The following is a 20,672-nucleotide window of genomic DNA, read 5'->3' as shown; positions in this document are numbered from 1 at the left end:
GCCACGACGTCATCAGTTAAAGCGTATACGGAACGCGCACGGTTAAGGAAGACATCTACGGCGCGGGGAAGCCCAGGAGGCACTAGGTCAGGGTTGATGGGCACTGTTGAAAGGATCTCCTGACGGCGGCGCTGCTAACAGAAGCGGCGTTCGCCATCGGGATTAAAGCAGAACTCCTCAGAACGGGAGCCGTCAAGCTGTGGGCAGAAATTCCGACAAGCCTCGCTCGCCAGCTGATCAGCTACAAACTACCGAAGGCTCTTGCGTGCCCGCGTGTTAGGCAAACGGTCACAGTAATGCCAGTGCGCAGTCGCAACGTTGCACAGGAACGTTTAAAATTATGAGCCACAGAGTGCCGTCTGGGTGGTCCAATGAGATACCGTAAAACCTCTGCGCTGTCCGTAAATATGCTGACGCTTCGGTACGGTTTGGGGTCAGCTGCCATTAGGCGTGCAGCCAGCTGGACCCCCTGCTCGATGGCGCGAAGCTCGAGCGCTGTGGCGGTAGGTGGTATGGTCATCTTGAAGGTGCGGGTTGTGTCTACGGCCGGTACGTGTGTAACTGTGGCGAGGGACGCTGCTTGTAAATGGCGCCGCCACAAAGCAGCCACGAAGACAGACAGTGTTGTTGTTTAGTCTTCTGTGTTCAAGCGAGGTGTGCTGACCGAAGGAACATGTCTATGCGATGGGTAAATTCCTTGGTGACGTGGAGTGGGTGCTGGCGGTTGCTCAGTAATGAGCTCATCCTCCCAAGGTGGAATGTGCTTATGTATGGTTGGCCCAGACATGTCGAAATCCTCACCGACATGGCACACTAAGCGGCAGCCCTGGTGAGTGAGATTGTGACTGTCTTTCGCCCCCTCTGCCCTCGATTGGATTATGCTTTCAAGAGTGGGAAGACCAGCGTGCCGATACAGCTCCTCAATCCGTGTGTGTCGTGGAAGCCCAGTTATAGCTCGAGGTGCTTCCCGGTAAAGAACTTCCAGCTGGTGGGTCAGGTATTTGGTGAGAGAATAGCACAAGGCGCCATATGTGGCTTTGGACACAAGTACACCTTGCAATAAACGCCGAGCTACGTCCTGAGATGCCTCGCCATAGGTGTTGGAGATGCGGCGAATGAGGTGCAGGAGGCTACGCCACTGCTGCCGAAGTTGCTTGATCCATTCTGTAGCTCCACCGTTCTGGTGAACGGGCACCCCGAGGATAGGCACCCAATACTGTGGAGCAGGCTGGAGCGAAACGCCTTAAATGGTTAAATGAACCCGGGAGCGCTCTGCAGGCGTGCCCCGTATGGCCAGGAAATGTGTTTTCGCCAGCGATATTTTTATTCCAGTGGGAGCTAGGAGGGCACTGAACGTGTCTAGGGCCTTTTGTAATTGACACATCGCGGCGTCGGTTGTGGGGTGGTCACTTGCCTCGGTTCAAATTGTGGTGTCATCGGCATAAGCCATCACATGAACGCCTTCATCCAGAGACACGCCATGAATCAACTCCCGGAAAGCCAAAATAAAAAGAACAGGGGAGATGATAGCCCCTGGGGCACCTCGGAGCACCCCTTGGGCACCCCGCACAGGGCAAGCCCAACGATGAATCTAGTGATCCATACGTACAGCACAATGGCATCCTGTGAAATCTCAAGCAAAGATAATGTTTAACTAAACACCGAGTGCAGATGCCTTCTTGTCGCTACGCATAACCAGGCTGAAGTATTAAACCTTCTTCATTTTTTTCCGACCGTCAATAGTAAACTGCGTCAAAAAGTGCCGCCCGTGCACAGCTTGATGTATCATTTTATGAGGGCAGAATTGTTTTCTTTTGCGGTCTTCCTTCTGTTCACCTGCGTTGAGCCAGGGCTACTGGGTATTTGCCACTAGCCAGAATGACACATGTATTTGTACCTTGTCTTCTTGCGTACGTTTAAGAAACATAAAAGGCCCCGCCGTTTAGTGCTGTCCGTGGGCTGAGGGGCGTCGCCGTCAAAGTTATCGAGCGAACCATGGCGAGCCTGAAGAGTGAAAAAAAGATAACGTTTCTACGAAAGGCTGCTAGGATGAGGGGGGCTTGCTGGGCCCTCACGAGACGCCTTACTGTGCAACGCTTGGCGAAAACTTCATGGGGGCGTGCGCGCGACGATGAAGGGCGCTTCTTAATAATACGCCGTTCGCGGTCCCTTTGTTTACGCACCTTGCGCCGTGCAGATTCTCACCGTTGCTGCCGTCGAGAGAACCAGCGAGTGATTGCTGCCAAGCACATTGCAGCCATCCGGAGTGAGTGCTCAAATGCGAGTGAGGCAACTGGTCGTGCCCTTTGCCAGCCACTCTAGATTAACGTGTAGCTAGTGCTGACTCTTCACAACGCCGACGCCAGAATTTCGAATGAGATCTGAACAATAAACGAGGCAACCGGTGCATGGGAATCGTCAGCCACAGCAAATACAAATTTCCTGTAACCATACAAATAAATTCTGTCCGAAATTATTTCACCCAACTTAATTTGCGCGGTCAAAAAAGCTGAAAAGCTGTATCCAAATATTGCATTAGGGAGCATCGTAATCGCCAGCCAATTTCACTTATAATCTCCTACATTGCTGAAATATGAACGCCCACTTTATGTGGAACATTTTCCTCTGTCTGTATTTGATTTTTTGGTATTCATCGAACACATATTTAGATCGACCAGTTTATTGCCTTTTTTTTCGTTGTGCTATCTTGGTCTTCGGGGCACGCAATATTGACAGCTTTATTTCTGAATTTAAATGAAAGGCTTGTCAATTTCAGGTGAACGGCTTGTTGGATGGTCAATTTCAGTTCAGAGGCTTGTCGGGACGGGAAAGCTGGTCTAGACAGGAAGCGAGTGTCGCAAATATCTGAATAAAATCTTCGGAGTACGACGCCAGGGCAGGGAAGCTCGGCCGATATTTAAGTTAAAGTGTCCGAAGGAAGTTGTCAACCGCGGCTGTCTTGTCTTGGTCTGGACGCATTCCCTGTTCGGAGACGAGTTGCCCTATAGCTGTTTGTTCTTGCACAAAAACGCCATTTATTCATATTCTGTTGCAGGGCGGAACAGACAGGCAGGTCAGTTCGTCAACAAGGCTCGAATCGTCCTTATTATGAAGCGAAATACCGCTTCTTCCATGGAAGCTAGGGAGTCCCACTGGGCTGGCTGACACGGAGGGACTGCAGATCATCGAGGGGCTGACATATCGTTACGACCTGGTTAGCGCTAGTGGGTTTTTTTGCGACCAGCGCGTTAAATCCGAAGAGAGAAATTGCTTTACAAGACATGGCGCACTCTGCTGTCCTCCGGAATGTCTTTGTTGGCACCGTGGCATAATGCGAAAACGTCCTCAATGTAGGATGTGTATGACTCACCAGGTCGTTGTATGTCCTGGTTCAATTGCTTTTTGGCGGCTTCCGTACGCGTAGACGACGTGCCGAAGAATAGGGGCAGCTCGGAAATAAATCGCTGCCAGTCAGTGAAGTCGCGCTCATGATTGCAGACCCACGTCTTAGCTACTTTTCTGAGGGAAAGGGAGACATTCCGGATCTTGAAGGCATCTTCCCACTGATTGAAATAGCTGATTCGGTTGTATTCATCCAGCCAATCCTCGGCGTCATCGCCGGGAAGCCCAGCGAAGACGGGAGGGTTACAAAGCACGGTGGAACGGCAGAACCTGCCTCGTTGGCTGGTTCAGCGGTGATCGGCATGGCCTCTTGTGTTGGGCGACAACCTGAACGGAGCTCCAGGGGTACGTCAGGCGTCGAGGAGCAAAGGATCAGACTGCTTTACCTCCACCACATGTGAAGCAGAGGCCAGGAGCCGTCGGGCCATAGAAATGGTGTGGCAGAATACAGCAGTTTATATAGACGGCAAGTGATTGAAGCTAAGTTTCGGATGAAGCGGCGAAAGTAGGAGGCCAATTCTAAGAAACTGCTAAGTTCGTTTTGACGGTTTGAGCGGAAAAAATTAGCACGGCATTGAATTTTCAGGGTCGGGCTGGATTTATTCTTTGCTCACCGAGTGTCGTAATACTCTAATCGACTTGCTTGCAAAGTGGCATTTCTTTGTGTAAAGGGTCTACGAAGCGGGTAAGGAATTACCGCGTTACGCCCACCTCTACTGTCACCGGCCCCCGTTGTCGTGGCACTGAAGTCGTACCTGTTTCCCGGCTGAAGCTTTTTTGACTCCCGGCATCCGCCTTAAGCACCCGAGTCGGCCGCTTCAGCCCAGAAGGAAATGGTGTAAGTACTGACTGACTAAGGCAGACATTAGCAGCCGTATGTGGACATATTCCTTAGTGCCTATGCGCCACATGCTATGTCCCACGTGCCTCGCTCGCCGCGTACATCGTCATCCACGCTATCATCATCGGTGTGTTTTGAAATCTCTGCGCTCGACCGGAGCTCGCTAACTTGTCGCACTCTGTGGGATTCATGTGATAATCCGGTGCCCGAAGACTTCTGCCCTGTGCCTCACATTTGGTAGGGTGCGGGATAGAACGGCGGCGGAAGGGGGTTGGAGAACTTAGTCTCAGTGCGCGTGAGCTGCGGTGCTCGTCCCAGTACTCTGCAGGTGACGGCGAACGTTGTGCGTTCGAGAACCATAAAAGGCAGCTGGGTCCCATTCACTCTGATACATTCGACCAGGGCTCGTCATTTCTGCCTTTTCTGTAGTTTTATGCTCTGATATGTTTTCGGGGATGCACTTTTATTAAATTTTCTTCTCGCTACTCTACTTCTACTGATGCTAGTTCCTGTCGGTGTACTGCTGTCGACGAATCGAAGAGCGTCTACCGAAAAAAAGTTCACCAAGTTTCGCACGTCAAACTGAACTTTTAGGCTGTACGGGTATACTCCATGATAAAACTTCCCTAAGTAGTGGCCACAACGATGTCCGGGCGTTAGGCAAAATAATGGTATATTTATTGCGAAGCATATTTCTGTGATAGGTAAGGCAAAAAGTAGTCTAGTGATTAGTGTAATCACGCACCTAATTCCAGTTATACTATGCTCAGGCTACCGACACAACAGCTGTATGGGGAGCTATAAAGGTAGAAAAGGACGGTTCACGCAGTTTGGTTGCCTGAGTGATAAAACGACATCAATATTTCAAAATACGGGGGCCTGTGCGACCACCGTCAGAACCTGGCTTTGCCTAAAGCTTCCGTTTATTAAAATGTACTTACTCTTGAGAAGGTGACACCTAAAAAATTAAAAATATTCTGGTTGAGGAGGTATTTGATTTCATTGGCAGCATTTACGAGGCTGCTTTAAGAATTCTACATATGTGGTATTAAACGCCGGCCTTTGAACGTGCCAGTACAGGAGTCTACCTCTAGAGTTTGTCGGTTAGCAAGAGGTGCGACTGCTTAGCGGGGATTTTTATTTTAAAGAAAATAGGGACCAGAAGGTAATATTTCCCGCCATCATTGCTCTTGGTGATGGTTTCTCTTGTTTTTACGACACATGAGGTTTGAGCGGGAAAGCATCTCGTACGTCATTGCAACAACATTGCAACAACAACTTCAAAAATATGTTTTCGGCACTTATAAAAGTTACACTCTGATCAAAAAATTGAATTTGTACAATATTTAGCATTGTTTCAGGCATAATGATTTCAAATTTAAAACAGGGTAACTGCATAATGCGAAATCACTAATACCATCGTCCATTAGTTGCGTGAATACACAAAGTAGTGTGGATCTTGGATATTGTGAGATTACCTTTTTTCGTAAATTATTTATTTCCAAGGTTAAGAAATCAATCCCCCGATCACCCGTAAGGTTTATAATAACTTTTATCGGAAAAAAGTCTTGATACATGGATTGAACACAATGGGCGGCGTGCGTCTCAAAACCAGCTGAATAAAAATCTGGAGTGAACTGCGGTGAAGAGCAATACTTACTTTTGGCTATTGTCCAATTGTGTTCTTCAACCGTAATTGTCTCTGAAGAAAAAAAAAATTGAGAATTCGTTTGAAATTTTTAAGAGAAACAAAACATCACGCTGGTCCAGCACTTCGCTGGCTTTGGGGCTATGCCATTGTACGTCAAAATGCGAGCCTATTGCAACAAAAAATGTGGAGTTTTTATTGAACATTGGCATGTTTTGTAGCTAATGTGTGACTTTTGCTTGCCTTGGGGGATTTCAAGTGCAATTTTCCAAGTAATGTGCATCTCAGGATAAACAACATCCTTCTTGGTTGATAAAATTTATATTTTAAAACTGCAATTTTTATAATTAAGGCACTTCAGGAACAGATACTAGAACAAGGTCTGTGAGTGAAATCTCCGCTTATTTTCCTTAGTCTACCAGGAACTTCCAACTGCGCGGTATATTTGCAAGACCTTTTTAGCGGCAATCAGGTAATCTATCCTGAAGTGTACAAAAATTGTCATTGGTATATTACGGCAAACTGCGAAACAGAATACGAGAACATGAAAAAACCAAGGACGAGGCGCGGATAGGACAAGCGCTATTTTCTGGGCTCGTTTTCTGTGCGGCTATGGACCAACACGCCCAAACCTTTTCCCTTCTGAAGCGCAAACCGTGCTTCTGTAATTATTGTTCAGATTGGTTTAATGTGCTCAGGCGGCCCCAGACCTCTTTTTGTGTGTATTTAGCATGTCGCAGGAATCCTACTGGGCGTGTCTGTGCTAATGCCAGACTTTTATTACAGAAGAAAGGCCTCGCTGTGTGGTCACTTTTCTATATTGTTCTTGTTTGCTCGAAAATAAACTATTTGATTCGGTGCTTGCAATCACGAGAGCACTTGAGGTAAACAACCCCTTTTTCTTAGCACAAACCGTCGGGTTTGGTTTCATCCATGGCACAAGCATTTTCTAAGAAATGTGCATAATTTAAATGCATACATTACAAAATATTTACAAAATAATCAGGCTGAATCAGCGAAATTGCTGGTGCTTTTGACGTGGACTGTACACGTGGTTTTCGATTTAACAGTTCTGAGTTTACTCTGGTGAAAAAGTTTTCATTGTTTTGCAAGTTTCACAGATTATGGGGGTGAGAAAGTCTTAAGGCGTGATGGAAGGTAACTGCAATATCAAGAGCGCAGATCAAGAGAGACTTCCAAAAAGCTAATTGTTACCGGGTGTTCTACATGAACATCTTCAAACCTTTTCTGCAATTCTTTGATATATTCAGTTCTGCATTACCTTGCTGGTATTTCTTGAATGAATAAGAAAAGGTGAAAGAGGTTACCTCGGAACCAAGCAGTTTGTGCAGTATTTAACATAAACACAGATCACCTCGAAAGCCGATTGAAAGCAACAGAAAACTCATCACATATCAAAGCAGGTAGACTCTACCTGATGTAGAGCAATGCAAAAACATGGCCAAGATTGAAATTTAACGAATCAAATTTGGACTCGACCCTGTTTTTTAAGAACAGTAGACATAAGACAGAATGGTTAGAAACAAATACGTTCTGGACGAATGATGAGAAAAAAGAAAAATAAAATTAAACCATCTTCCCGTGGGCAACCTCCATAAGAATGCGAAGAATTATGGGGGTTTCGTGTGGTTCCATTGTGTTGCCGTTATGTTGAGTGATCTGGTGTTTAGTAGCGCCAGAGGGAATTGCGCGTCCGGGTCCACACCGGTGGCACAGGCACGCAAGTACTGTTGTAATACGGTGAGTAGGTGGTGGTTATCGAAGCGCCTAAAATCGTCCATCATGTTCTTGTCGATGTTGTCGTCTTTGTGGTAGAATCAGTAGTCTCCGTCAGCGTTGGTGAGATAAAGGTTGTTGACTTTGGTGCACCGGCTGAGAGCAATGTACACGCCCTCCTCTTCGCAGCTTTGTCTTCTCCTTCTTCTTCTTCGGCGGTTCTCTTACGGGAAGATGACGATGGCGGTTGAACGCGAAGCTATCTCGTGATGGATTCTTTGGTTGGCCAATACCCAGGGGCATCCTGCCACAATCATCATCAGAGGCGCTGCGGACAGGGCACGGACGCGGGACATCCCCCCGAGCAAGAGATGCTTCACATCTAAAAGCAATTATTTTAAACCCTTTTATTATAAGTGTAAACGCAAGTAGAGGGGTATAATTGTTGGTGCTTTCTCGAAGAAAAAACACACAACTTAAAAATTTGTAATTTCCTACTTTACATTAATGTGGAAACGAATGTTCCTTTTTCAATTCTTAGTAGTGCCTTTTTCTGAATACGGACCGAGGTATTTGCAAAAGAGAGACTGTCACGATTTAGCTCCGCGTTCGTGAACCTGGGAGGGTAGGGGTACCCTCCAGCCGAAAGACGACATGCAGTGTGCTGGTGGTGACGGTGACTGACCGCGAGCAGCCGTGCTCAGCGGTGTTTATTGGCTGGCCACCCACAATGTTGGCCACCGAGCCTAGTGGGGCCACTGAACTTAGCGGCCAACGAATATCAGGGATGGGGGGCGCTACACACTTGTCACACCCCTCACCCCCAAGTTTGTTTGTCCACACAGACACAAAAACTGCACCTATCACCCCGGCGAGTAGCGATCCGGAGGTCTCCGCAGTCTCTCACTCCGCACCAGCCCCTGGTGCTGTGCTGGCAGCGGTCGGTGGGGTTGGCTCCCCTGCCTGCTGGCTTCCTGAAGGGGCGGCTGAGGTTGCCAGGCGAGGCCTCACATGGTCGGCGTGCCGGTGCCAAGTGGTCCCGTCCGACATGCAGATGAGCAGCGACGACGCACTGGCAGGACAGACCACGTGCCCAGCAGACCAGGGTGGACCAGGCCTGAAGTTACTGGCAAAGGCCGGAGTCCCAGACTCCGGCAAGGTTCCAATACGGCAACCTCTGTCAGCCGCCAGCTTCTGCTTGAGCTGCTTCAGGAGCGCTGTGGACCGGAGGTCTGGGTGTAACACGTCCAACGGTGTCTTCACCACCCGGCCCAACAGGAGCTCGCAGGGGGCACGGCCCATGACGTCACGGGCCGTGCCCCCTGCGATCTCCTGTTGGTCCGGATGGTGAAGACACCGGTGGACGTGTTACGTCATGGGGTGTGGTCCGGTACTGGAAGAGGACCCGGGCAACCTGCGTCCGGAAATCCCCAGCCTTGCTCTTCTTGAGCTTGTCTTTCACTGTTTGCACCACCCGCTCGGCAGCACCATTCCACGCAGGGTGGTATGACGGAACCATCACCCGGTGGATTCCGTTTTTCATCAGCCAGGCTAGGTACTCCTCGCTGGCGAAAGCGGGACCATTGTGAGACACGATGACGTCCGGCAACTCCTGGGCTGCGAAGACTTGCCGCAGCGCCGCAATGGTTGCTCCTGCCGAGGGACTGGTAACCGGCAGTACCTCCACCCACTTGGAGAAGGCGTCCACCACCATCCAGAAGTAGTGGCCCTTGAAGGGGCCCCCGAAGTTCATGTGCAGGCGGGACAGGGGTCTCTCCGGGAACGGCCAGGGGGTGATCTCCGCATGGCGTGACGCTCGCTGGTTCTCCTGGCAGACCTGGCAGCTCTGCACTATGCGAGCAATGTCCTGGTCCAGGCCAGGCCACCAAACGTGGGACCGGGCCAACATCCTTGTCTTCTCCACGCCTGGATGACCCGCGTGCAGCAACTACATAAACCTGGACCGCAGGCTCTGCGGAATCACCACCCTGGAGCCCCACAGCAGGCAGCCCTGCTGCAGGCTCAGCTCGGCGGCTTTATGGCTATACGTCCACCCAGCCAGCTCCTCCCCTCGGGACACCGCCTTGACCACCTGCGACAAGACTGGGTCCCGGCTGGTCGCCTGCGACACTGCCGATCTGGACAGCACCTTCGGGTAAGCGAGCTCCAGCATGAACACTTCGGCAGGTTCAGGAACTGCAGCAGGCACCTCCAGCAGGGGCAGTCGGCTCAGGGCGTCAGCAGGTGCCAGGTCCTTTCCCGGGCGGTAGACCAGCCGGTAGCTGTAGGCCGCGAGCCTCAAGGCCCAGCCCACCACTCGAGGCGATGCCTGCACTGGAACCGCCTTGTCAGGCCCCAGCAGTCCCAGCAGCGGCTTGTGGTCCGTGACCGCCTCAAACTTCCGGCCCCACATGTACTTGTGGAAGCGCTCGACCCCGAACATGAGGGCCAGGCCTTCCTTGTCCAGCTGGTTGTACCGCTGCTCTGCCGCATGAAGCCGACGGGACGCAAACGATACAGGGCGTTCCTGGCCATCCTTCTCACGGTGGGCAAGGGCGGCTCCCACGCCGTACGGTGACGCATATACAGTTAGGGCGACAGGCTTGGCCGGATCGAAGTGCACCAGCACCGGAGCCTTGGTGATGAGCTCCTTGCTGAGCTGGCAGGCCAAGTCCTGCTCCTTCTTCCAGGCCCACTGCTGTCCATCTCGAAGCAGAAGATGGAGCGGCTGCAGCTGTGACCACAGGTTCGGCTGGAAGCTCCTGTAGAAATTTACGAGGCCGAGGTAGCTCTGCGGGTTCTTATTGTTTTGGGGCTTGGGTGCCTTGAGCACAGCCTCAACATTGCGCGGTGCTGGGGCTAGGCCTGCCTGGAAAATCACGGGGCCTAGGTACTCAACGCTGGGGGCCAACAAGACGCACTTCTCCAGCTTGAGCTTGAGCCCGGCATCCTGCCATCGTGCCAGGACGCTGTGTAGGTTCTGCAGGTGGTCCTCGTCGTCGATACCGGTCACCAGGATGTCGTTCAAGTACACCGCCACGTGCCTCATGCTCCTGAACAGGTTGTCGATCTCCCTCTGGAAAATGGCAGGAGCTGAGGACACGCTGAACGGTAGGCGCGTGTACTGGAAGAGTCCCAGCGTTGTCGAAATGGTGACATACTCCCGGGACGACTCCTGGAGCACCAGCTGCTGGTACGCATCTCTGAGGTCGAGCTTGGTGAACTTCTGTCCCCCGGGCAAATCTGACCAGAGATCTTCAATGCGGGGCAGCGGGTACTTTTCCACGGTAGCGATGGGGTTGATGGTGACCTTGAAGTCCCCGCAGATCCTGACACTGCCGTCTTGCTTGAGGACTGGCACGATGGGAGCGGCCCACTCCAAAGACTTGACGGGCACCAGGATGTCTTCTCGCTGCAGCCGTTGCAGCTCCTCGGTTACCCCGTCCTTCAGGGCAAACGGCAGCGGGCGCGGCTTGAAAAACTGGGGCTTGGCTCCCTCTGGGACATGTATGCTTGCCGCCATGCTGGTGAATGTGCACACCCCGGGCTGAAACAGGGCCTTGAACTTAGTCAGGAGGCCTGGGACGTCTGCCACTGCATGCACTGTTTCCTGGTACTCCGGCAGCCTCACGCCCAATGCCTGGATCCAGTTCCGACCCAGCAGCGTCGGTGACGGCCCCTTGGTCAGGTACAGGGCAGGGTTGCCTCCCTGTCGCCAAGGCGCACGCTGCCCTGGGCTTGACCCTTGACCTGGGCGAGCTGTGCGGAGTAGCTGCGCAGCATGACGCCCGACGCCTCGGTGGACACGCCAGGAAAGGTGCGCTTGAAGGCTTTCCCGGCCATGACCAACACACTGGCCCCCGTGTCCAGCTCCATGGAGGTGGGGAGCCCGCAGACTTCGACTGTGAGCATGTATGGTGGCACCGACGGCTGCACTGTGCCCACGTGCCACATGTCCAAAATCTGCGGGTCTTCGGTCACGACGTGAAGCCTAGACGTTGCACCCGAAGCTGCTGCCGCACGCCGCCGCCGCCTACCCTTGCGCCGACTCTCTTGGCCGTGAGCTGGCGCAAAACCTGTGCTCGACGCCAGCTGCTGCTTCCGTCCGTCCGCCGTCGTCCCCCCTCTGCACGCCCGAGCAATGTGCCCAGTTATTCCGCACGCAAAGCACTCCGCTTGCGCGAACTGGCACTGTGAGGGGGGGTGGTCACCACCGCAGCGACTGCACCTGCCATGCCGTGTCGCCATCTTGTTCACCGCCGACGGGGAGCCGGCCGCACGCGCTAGCTCGCCCGCGTCCTTGGCCGCAGCCTCCATCGCCAGCGCTGCCTTTACGGCGTCGTCCAGCGAGGCGTCGGGAAGCTCCAGGAATCGCGTCTGCATGGCGGGGTCGTTGATGCCGCAGACGAAACGGTCCCGGACCAGCGAGTCGAGCTGCTCCCCGAAGGCGCAGCCGTTCGCCAACCCTCGCAGCGCTGCGACGAACTGCCCGAGCGTCTCTCCGTCTCGACGGCTCCGGTTGTTGAAGCGAAAACGCTCCATTAACGTCGACGGAGCCGGGCTGTAGTGCGAGCGTAGCGTCGCGAGCAGCTCACCCAGCGACTAGTCATGCGGCGTGGCCGGCTTGAGCAGGTCGAGCAGGAGCGCGAAGACGCGGGTCCCGCAGCTGGCCAGGAAGATGTCACGCTGTTTTGCCTCGGGTGTGTCGTTCGCCCAGAAAAACACGCCGACTTGTTCCTCGTAGACCGGCCAGGCGGACCCTTCACCCTCGAACGGCTCGAGCCTCCCGTTCAGCGGCATGGCGTAATAGCGGCTGGCTTGAGGGGGCGGTGTCTCGGCGTTCTCGGTGGCGGCGTTCTCGGTGGCTTCGGCCGCTCCGCGGGCTTCTTCCCTCGTCGCCAGTGTCACGATGTAGCTCCGCGTTCGTGAACCTGGGAGGGTAGGGGTACCCTCCAGCCGAGAGACGGCATGCAGCGTGCTGGTGGTGACGGTGACTGACCGCGAGCAGCCGTGCTCAGCGGTGTTTATTGGCCGGCCACCCACAATGTTGCCCACAGGGCCTGGTGGGGCCACTGAACGTAGCGGCCAACGAATATCAGGGATGGGGGGCGCTACACATTTGTCACAGAGACAGTTTTTTGTAGTGATTTATCAGATCCATATTCGTGTACCGTCTACCTAAACTTTTTTGTTTGTAAAATGGCGATTTTTTTGCAAAGGCCGTGTGATAAACCGGTGCCCGAAGACCCCTGTGCCTCACTTGTGGTAAAGTGAGGGCCGGATTATCATATTTCCGTGATGTTTCTTGGAATCGTTGGATAAAATTGTTCCAAAAACTACGTTGCGTCATCTGTACTGAATGATTGTTGTATCTGATAACACCCGCTTTTAATTATTATACATCGAGCTTTTCTTAAATTCACCGCGCAAAACCCTTTTAAAACGTTTGCAAAATTCGGGTTCGGCCTTCGACCTCAGAGGATATACATTATAAGGATCTAACCATGACATCATGTCACAAGCACTCGGTATGCACGGCTTTTATAAACGGTATGACAAACAGGTTTCCGTAAAAGGCGAACAACATGATTGAACGATCATAATTCAGCAGACGTGCTATTATAAACAATTTTGCAGAACACCACGCATCGCCAATACCTTGCTTTTGAATAGCACGCGTGCTGAATTGTGATCGTTCACTCGTGTTGTTCTCTTCTTACTGAAACCTGTGTGTCACATCGTTTATAAAAGCCGCGAATACCGAATGCTTGTGATATAATGTCATTTTGAAATTCTCATTCGCACAAACGACAATGATTGTTTTTTTCATCATTGTAGCAATTAAAAACACCTTTTTGTATAATTATTTAGCGTATGTGGGTACCATGATGTACGAAACCTTGATGAAAGCGCGTTTTCTCAAGGAAAAAAATGTTCACCAAGTACCAAAAAAAGGTACACGAACACGAAGTATGAAATACGTTGTGATTTTAGTGTGAAGTTTCGCTTGTGTCATTGTTGCCAAAGCATCATTTTTTAGCTCATTTGCTGCATTCTGAACAAGGTAATGTTGCCAATGTTCTTGGGACAATAGCATATTTCGCGTGAGAACATTATTAGAAAAAAATGCAGCATTTATTCGCTTGCATTCGTTATAGTCTGTCTCTGACGAGATAAGTTTATTGTACACTAGCTTTGCCCTATATTTTTAAATTTCCACGAAATTTTTTTTGTTTAACTGTAGTAAAATATCCCCTATTTCATTTTTTACTTTTTAGAGGATACATAACAAGCACAATAGTGAAATGTTGCAATGAACATGAAAAAGCTTCCTAATTTTCATTGTGCTCGCATTGTTCTTCTTCCAGAGAAGGGTAGGACGAGCTTATATCTGGAGGCACTATTGTTTTCTTAATGTGCTTAGTGATAATTAAGTCAAACTATGTCTACATTCCGAGATATGAAAACTTGTTGGCTGTGGCTGTGTCCGAAATAGTTTTCGGCGTTGTTATAGGCCGCCCGAAAAAAAACATAAAACGGTAGCCTGTGCAAAAACATCGTTTCATTTGCTTCTCCCTACACAACTTTAATATTTTTACATATACACATGCGGAGTATGAAGAGCGCCAGTTTGAAAAGTCGCCATAGAAAGAGACAGAGAGCAAATGCACCACTCTTGAAATTTCGGACGTTGTTTGATTCGGACGTTTTTGAATCTGGCATATTTCCTAACGAGATGAAGAAAAGTAGAGTAACTCTAATATTTAAAGGTGGAGATAAAAATAATGTTAACAATTATAGACCGATATCAGTATTGCCTGTCTTCTCAAAGGGATTAGAAAAAGTAATTTTTTTTCGGATATCACAATTCTTTGATTCCAAAAATATTCTCTCTGACGCTCAATTCGGTTTTCGAAAGGGCAGGTCAACAGAAACAGCCTTACTAACAATTAAAGAATACATATTACAAAATATTGAAAAGAATATGTTTACTCTAGGTCTTTTTATTGATTTTAGTAAGGCTTTTGATTGTCTTAACCATTATGTTCTAGCACGTAAATTGCACTGGTGTGGCATTCGTGGTAAGCCTCTATCTCTTCTTCAATCATATTTACAGAACAGGAGTCAATCAGTATATATTAAAAACCACAAGTCCAGCCTTCTGCCCATATCGAATGGTGTGCCCCAAGGAAGCGTGTTGGGTCCTTTGCTTTTTAATGTATATATAAATGACCTTGTGCATATTGATTCAGTTGCAAAATTTGTGATATATGCCGACGACAGCACAATACTTATTCCTGGTTCCGATTCAATTAGTGTAACAAGAAAATGCAACGAAATTCTCAGTAAGCTACAAACTTGGTCAAGGTCCCACTTTCTTAGAATAAATCCATTAAAAACAAAAGTAATTATATTTAGAGCAAAAAATAAAGTTGTCGGACTTCACGAAAGTATTAAATATGCTGAACAGAATATTGAAATAGTGAACGAACATAAAATCCTTGGTGTCACATTCTCTTCTCACCCTAATTGGGACACGCATGTAAAAAATACATGTAGTAAGCTCTCTCTTGTAGCCGGAGTGTTGTCACGCTGTCGACAGTTACTCCCTCTGAAAACGAAACTCCAAGTCTACTACGCGCTTTTTCATTCTGTGGTCAATTACTGTAGTTTAGTTTGGTTAACAACTAGTAAAGGTAACTTAGAAAAGGTACTTAAGTTACAAAAAAAAGTTCTCCGTTATATTGCAAATCTTGATTATCTCTCTCCAACGCATGCTACTTTTTTACAACATAACATTATCAGAGTTGAATATATATATGATTTCCGTATTCTTCACTCCTTTTATTTCTCGCATTGTGCCTTTAGATATTTTTTGATGAGTATTTCTGTATTAACATCTAAAGTAAACGCATTAAACACACGAAGCAGTGAGCCCTGGTTTCTTCCGAAATTTCGCAATAATTACAAACTGCAGTCATTGCAACATAACCTCCCATCTCTACTCAATAAATATCAATGCACTTCTAAGTTCTCAAAACAGGAACTAAGAACGTTTTTTGTTTGTAAACAATAAATATTTGTTGGTACTGTATTTTTCTTTAAGTGGATGTATTTTGTATTCTCCTCTTAACTGTTTTTGTATTTCATTGTATTATGGATGGTGATTTTCAAAATTGACACATGACCTATCATATTGTTTTTTTTTTCTCTCAATGTCCCACTGTAAAACGTATTCTTTGGTGCTGTTTTTTTTTAAATTACATGCTTGTATTATATTTGTATACCGCTTTTGTTGTACTTCCGATGTATTGCGAGCATGTTTTGTTTTTTAGTGAGGAATCGTGATGCCTTGGTTAGGGTTCTCGGGCCCAGTCAAGCTGTTCATACTCAGCTTTTAGCCCGTGAACCCTTCCAGAATGTTGTTGTTGTTTTTTCTGGAAAAATAAAAATTGAATTGAATTGAATTGAATTGAATTGTTCTGGCAAGGAAACACAACGCCTGGCAACTCCCCTGCTGAAAAGAATATTATTTCAAATACGTCCATTTACTTGTTAGCTGTAGTTTTTACAATGTAGCGGAAACAATTGCAGGGGAACTGTTTTCTTTTGCCTACAATGGCGGGTGGCACAATAATGCCCTTTTGTATAATTTACGAATTTCTGTGTGTCTATTGCAGGACACGTGCTGTTTAATTTTGTTCTTAAACGGACGTCGTCGCACAGATTAGAACAAATACTGTTCGTATTCAAACATTATGCAAAATATCTGAACAAGACATGCTGAAACAATTTGCGTAAAACGCTTGAATCTACCAGCGGCAATCAAGCACTATTATAGGCGTTTATTCCCACGTCAAATATCTCAACGCTATACTTTAAACTTCAACAACATTTATTAGTAATGCTTTTATATGCTTTTGAAGGGTTTCTGTCTCTCGGATGGTTTTCTGGTGCGCTGTCAGCGTATTCCGGTGACACTTCTAACAAAACGGAGAATTCTTACAATCATCCGATTTATTAATAAAAATTATTCAGTTTTTGACGATGTTCGCGGTGTGAAATATTTATAGCACAATAATATACTACCCTGACCTTCTTGGCTGTTAGGTACGTGGATGCATCAATTCATATTTGAGATAACCTTCCTAGAAATTCTCCACAAAGTTGTGGTCACAATTTCCGATGATTATTCAGTTTTCGGGCAGCGTATGCCTCTGTTGGCTGCCTTGGTTTTCACGCCATCATCATAATAAGCCTACTCGGGTCCACTGCAGAAAGACGACCTCTCCCATTGACACCAAACCACTTCTGCCCTGCGCTGCTAGAAACCACAGTTAACCCCCGAAAAACCGTATTTCATCCCTTGCTTGAATTATTGGCCTTAAGCTTCTACTATACCGATCTCTTAGTTTTCATTCTTTTACCGTAATGGTCCACCGGATGTCGGTTCGTCTCACTACATGGCCAGCCCAAGTCTATTTTGTTTCTTTATTTGAACTAAGTTATCGTGAACTACAGTTATTTCTCTGATCCCGATAGTATGTTTCGTTTCCGGAGTGTAAACCTATTATGATTCGTTCCATGTTCAATTCAGCCAAACTAGGCTTGATTTCTAGTTCTTGATATATGCACCAAGTTTCAGCTATGTGTGTCATTACGCCAGTAATCACTGGTTGTAGCTTTTTTTATTGAAAGAGGTAGCTTACTTTTCTTATTTGGCAGTGTTTGATGAGTGCATCTCAACCGATCCCGATTCTGCGCTGAGTTAATCTCTCGTCGTTGGAGTCAGCACTAACCATCTGTCCAAGGTAGTTGTATTTTTATTACTAAACTTTCGTTTCTAAAGTAAAGAGGACGTCCTTGGCTTGGTTATTCCTAATTCTTTAAAAATATACTATTTAGGTTTAGCCACATGGCCCTGCTTTCTGATTTTAATTCTTCAAGCATTGTTTGCAGGTGTTCTGCAGCTTACTCAGGCACGGCCGGACTGGAGAGGCACGCGCGCCTCCAGTCCGGCCGTGGCTCGGTAATACTATTTTGTTCGCAAACCCCAAATTGTTCCAGTATTTTCTTTGTATCCTTAATATTATCTTTTCCCATTCAAGATTTGTAAATGCCCCTTCCAGACACGCTGTGAATACTATTGGAAAGACAATATCTCCGTCTTACTCCCATTCGGATTGGACATCTACTGCCTTACTTGTGAAGCGTTATCTTTCAGTGCATTTCTTATATGTTTTCAAGAAATATATGTGTGTTTACTCTATTCTCTGTTTTATCCCGTCTAAAAGGGATGCGCCGAGTACCGAAGCAAACGCGTTCTCGTACTCTATAAATGCAATGTAAATGTGTTCATTGGCTGTGAGAATGTTTTTATCACTTGGTTGACAGCATAAATGTGATCCGCGGTTGAGTACAGTTTCCTAGATTCGGCCTGCTATCTAGGTTGTTAGGAATCTAGGCAGTCTCTCAAGTGGATAAATATAATTTTGGTAAAGAGCTTGTAAACAACTGAAAACTGAGAGTACGCTAATCGATCAGTGATTCATGAGGTCCTCGGGGTCTCCCTTGTTTTGAATCCGAATATTGTTTGCCTGTTTCTAGCCTATGGGCACTTTTTTAGCCTTCAAGTATTCTGAAAATAGTAGTGAGCTTTTACAGTACAATATATCTTCCCTCCTTCAAAGGATACACGGTTATGCCGCTCTAACCTTATACCGTTTGTGATTTCATACCTTTGAAAGCTATTTAAATTCCGCTTTCGTTATTGTGGGATCTCGGCAATTGAGCTTGTACACTCACTCGTTTACCATATTCAGCCATCGCTGTTTAAGGGTATGGTTGAAATCGTTCTCTTATTTTTATTACTCGTCCAAGTTGTGCGTAACGTGTCCTGGTTCACCTCTCATTGCGCACATTCTGTCTTTGCCAACTGCTAGATTGGCCTTAGTTGTATTTGTGATCCCCGCTATTTGCCGCGTATGCTCGTTGACTGCCATATTGTATTTACAAATGTTGTTTATTTTTTTATCTTTTCATCAGGTACCACAGATCGGCCAGTTCAATTTCATCGGCCGTACTTGATACTTTCATGTTCTTACGCTTGGCAATTAGTTCCTTCGCTTTTATTAAGTTCTTTGTTGTACGATAGGGATGTTTGCAAGTCAATCTCCTATTTTCTTGTTTGTAAAAGAATGGGTTCATTAACCTCAGTTTATTACTCTGTGCAGATCCTATTAGTGTGTCTTCTCGGCTGTTGCAATTATCCATACCGAAGATTCCCACTGACCGTTCCGCCATTTGCTTCTTACCGACCATTGCATTAAAGTTTTCCATCACGATAGTGAACTGCGTTGTTGCCTTATTCACTGCTTATTCGGTATCCTCGTAGAAGCTATGTACGGCTTCATCATCATAGCTGGTTTTTGGCGCGTAGGCCTGCAATATCTTTAGCCTGTATCGCTTGTTTAGATTTATCACGATCGCCAAGGCTGTTTCGATAGTGCTGAAAATCTCTTCCAGGTTTTCTGCTATTTCTCTGTAGATTAAAAATCCCACCCCGTGTTTTTTCTCCTCTTCGGGTCGTCTATAGCACAGAATGTGCCCGCCAGTGAGCTCTATGAAGCTTTGTCAATGAAGCCTTCTAACCTCGCTGGACAGAGTGCGTGCGTTGAAAGTTGCCAGGGTCAAGTTCTAATGGCGGCTGAACCGGACCCAGGGATTCTTAGCATCCTCTGCTGTATCGCTGTTTTGACCACCGCCATTGACAGGTGCCTTACAGCTGCTGGGTAGAGAGGGCAGCGAGTTGAGTTGGTTATTTATGGGAGGTTGCAGTCAACAGCTAGAACAGGAAGACCAGTTCAGTATGGGGTGATGGAGTGCTGCTTATTTCCACTATAGGCTTCCTGCATTATTGAACCTTTCTACTGAAGCCCCTTAGGTTTCCGGAGTGATGGTTACTTCCTTAGAAGGAAGCACTCCATGAATGCATGGCTTGGGCATAGAGAGCCACACGACAATCATGGAGTTGAAGTTGCCTGGCCCCTGGCGGTAGCTCCACGGGCTGCGCTCGGCACATCCGGTTGTTCAGCAGGCCATCCTCACTCTCCTTTGTGGTGGTGACTAGCGTGGTTCCCGCTGGTATTCGTTTGCAGGGGGTCTCGATCGCTTTTACAATCCGGTGTGAACGACCCCGGTGCTTGAATTTGAGAGGCGCTACTCTCCGGAATCTACTGTGACAGGCAGGAAACCTTTTCCACACTCTCTGCAAATCGGCTAACGAAGCTGCATGCCGTAGGGTTCTAGCAGACGCCCCGCCTCAAGGTAGCTCTCCTTACTGTTATAGAATGTCGGCTTCAAAATACCCACCAGAGTTATCTTTGCCTGCTCCATTTTTTAGCAAAGCAGTGTCAGCATAAAAAGTGGGCTCCTCCTGCAACTCGCTCGCAGCAGTAAAAGCTGCCGCAGAACCAAAGGCAACCACAATATAACTGGCTTATGAACTAACGTCACCGGTGTAAGTCGCCTGAGAGTCGTCGTCTTTCAAAAACTGACGATTTCTTGCGACTAAAGAGCCGCCTTCAAAACCGAGCAAAATATTTACTGCTTCAATGCAATTTTCAGCGGAGTCTCCATCACATGGAGAAGTAGGCACTCCGGAAGAATGGAAACGGCTATGCCATTGCTCCCGCTCTCCGCTGCATCAAAGAAGACATACCTTCTCGCTCTATGTCATGCATCGCATCAGCAAACGCTCCACCTCGAACTCGTATCTAACTTCTGTCTTGTCAGCAAGACACGATCGCTGTGATTTGCAGAATATAGAGCGTGTATCTCTCAGACGTACCATCTGGTACACGTACAAGTTTTTCACAGGTGACGTCACTGCTCTATCGGGCACGAAAAACGTCTGCTCGCCGCGAACAGGCGTGAGGCGTTTCGTCCGGAAAATATTCTGCAACAAGCGTAGCGAATTCTGTCTGCCGTGACGCACACACTGTCTAGCGAGGTAGCCTGAACCGCGTTGCGGACGATGTAGCA

The 20,672-nt window shown here is 48.0% G+C and overlaps 1 long non-coding RNA gene across 1 annotated transcript in view; it reads right to left on the bottom strand.

Moving 5' to 3' along the window:
- LOC144141878 (uncharacterized) overlaps positions 1-20,672 on the bottom strand; it is a 53,357-nt gene that overhangs the window by 9,996 nt on the left and 22,689 nt on the right. The window contains exon 4 of the long non-coding RNA XR_013316731.1: positions 5,904-5,945. This is a non-coding gene — a long non-coding RNA (uncharacterized LOC144141878). The remainder of the gene's footprint in view (positions 1-5,903; positions 5,946-20,672) is intronic.

Source organism: Haemaphysalis longicornis, unplaced genomic scaffold (assembly GCF_048455015.1).
Source record: "Haemaphysalis longicornis isolate Haplotype H1 unplaced genomic scaffold, Haemaphysalis longicornis Haplotype H1 scaffold_6, whole genome shotgun sequence".
In the NCBI taxonomy this organism is placed as follows: Eukaryota; Metazoa; Arthropoda; class Arachnida; order Ixodida; family Ixodidae; genus Haemaphysalis; species Haemaphysalis longicornis.
This window is presented reverse-complemented; position numbering and strand designations above follow the sequence as displayed.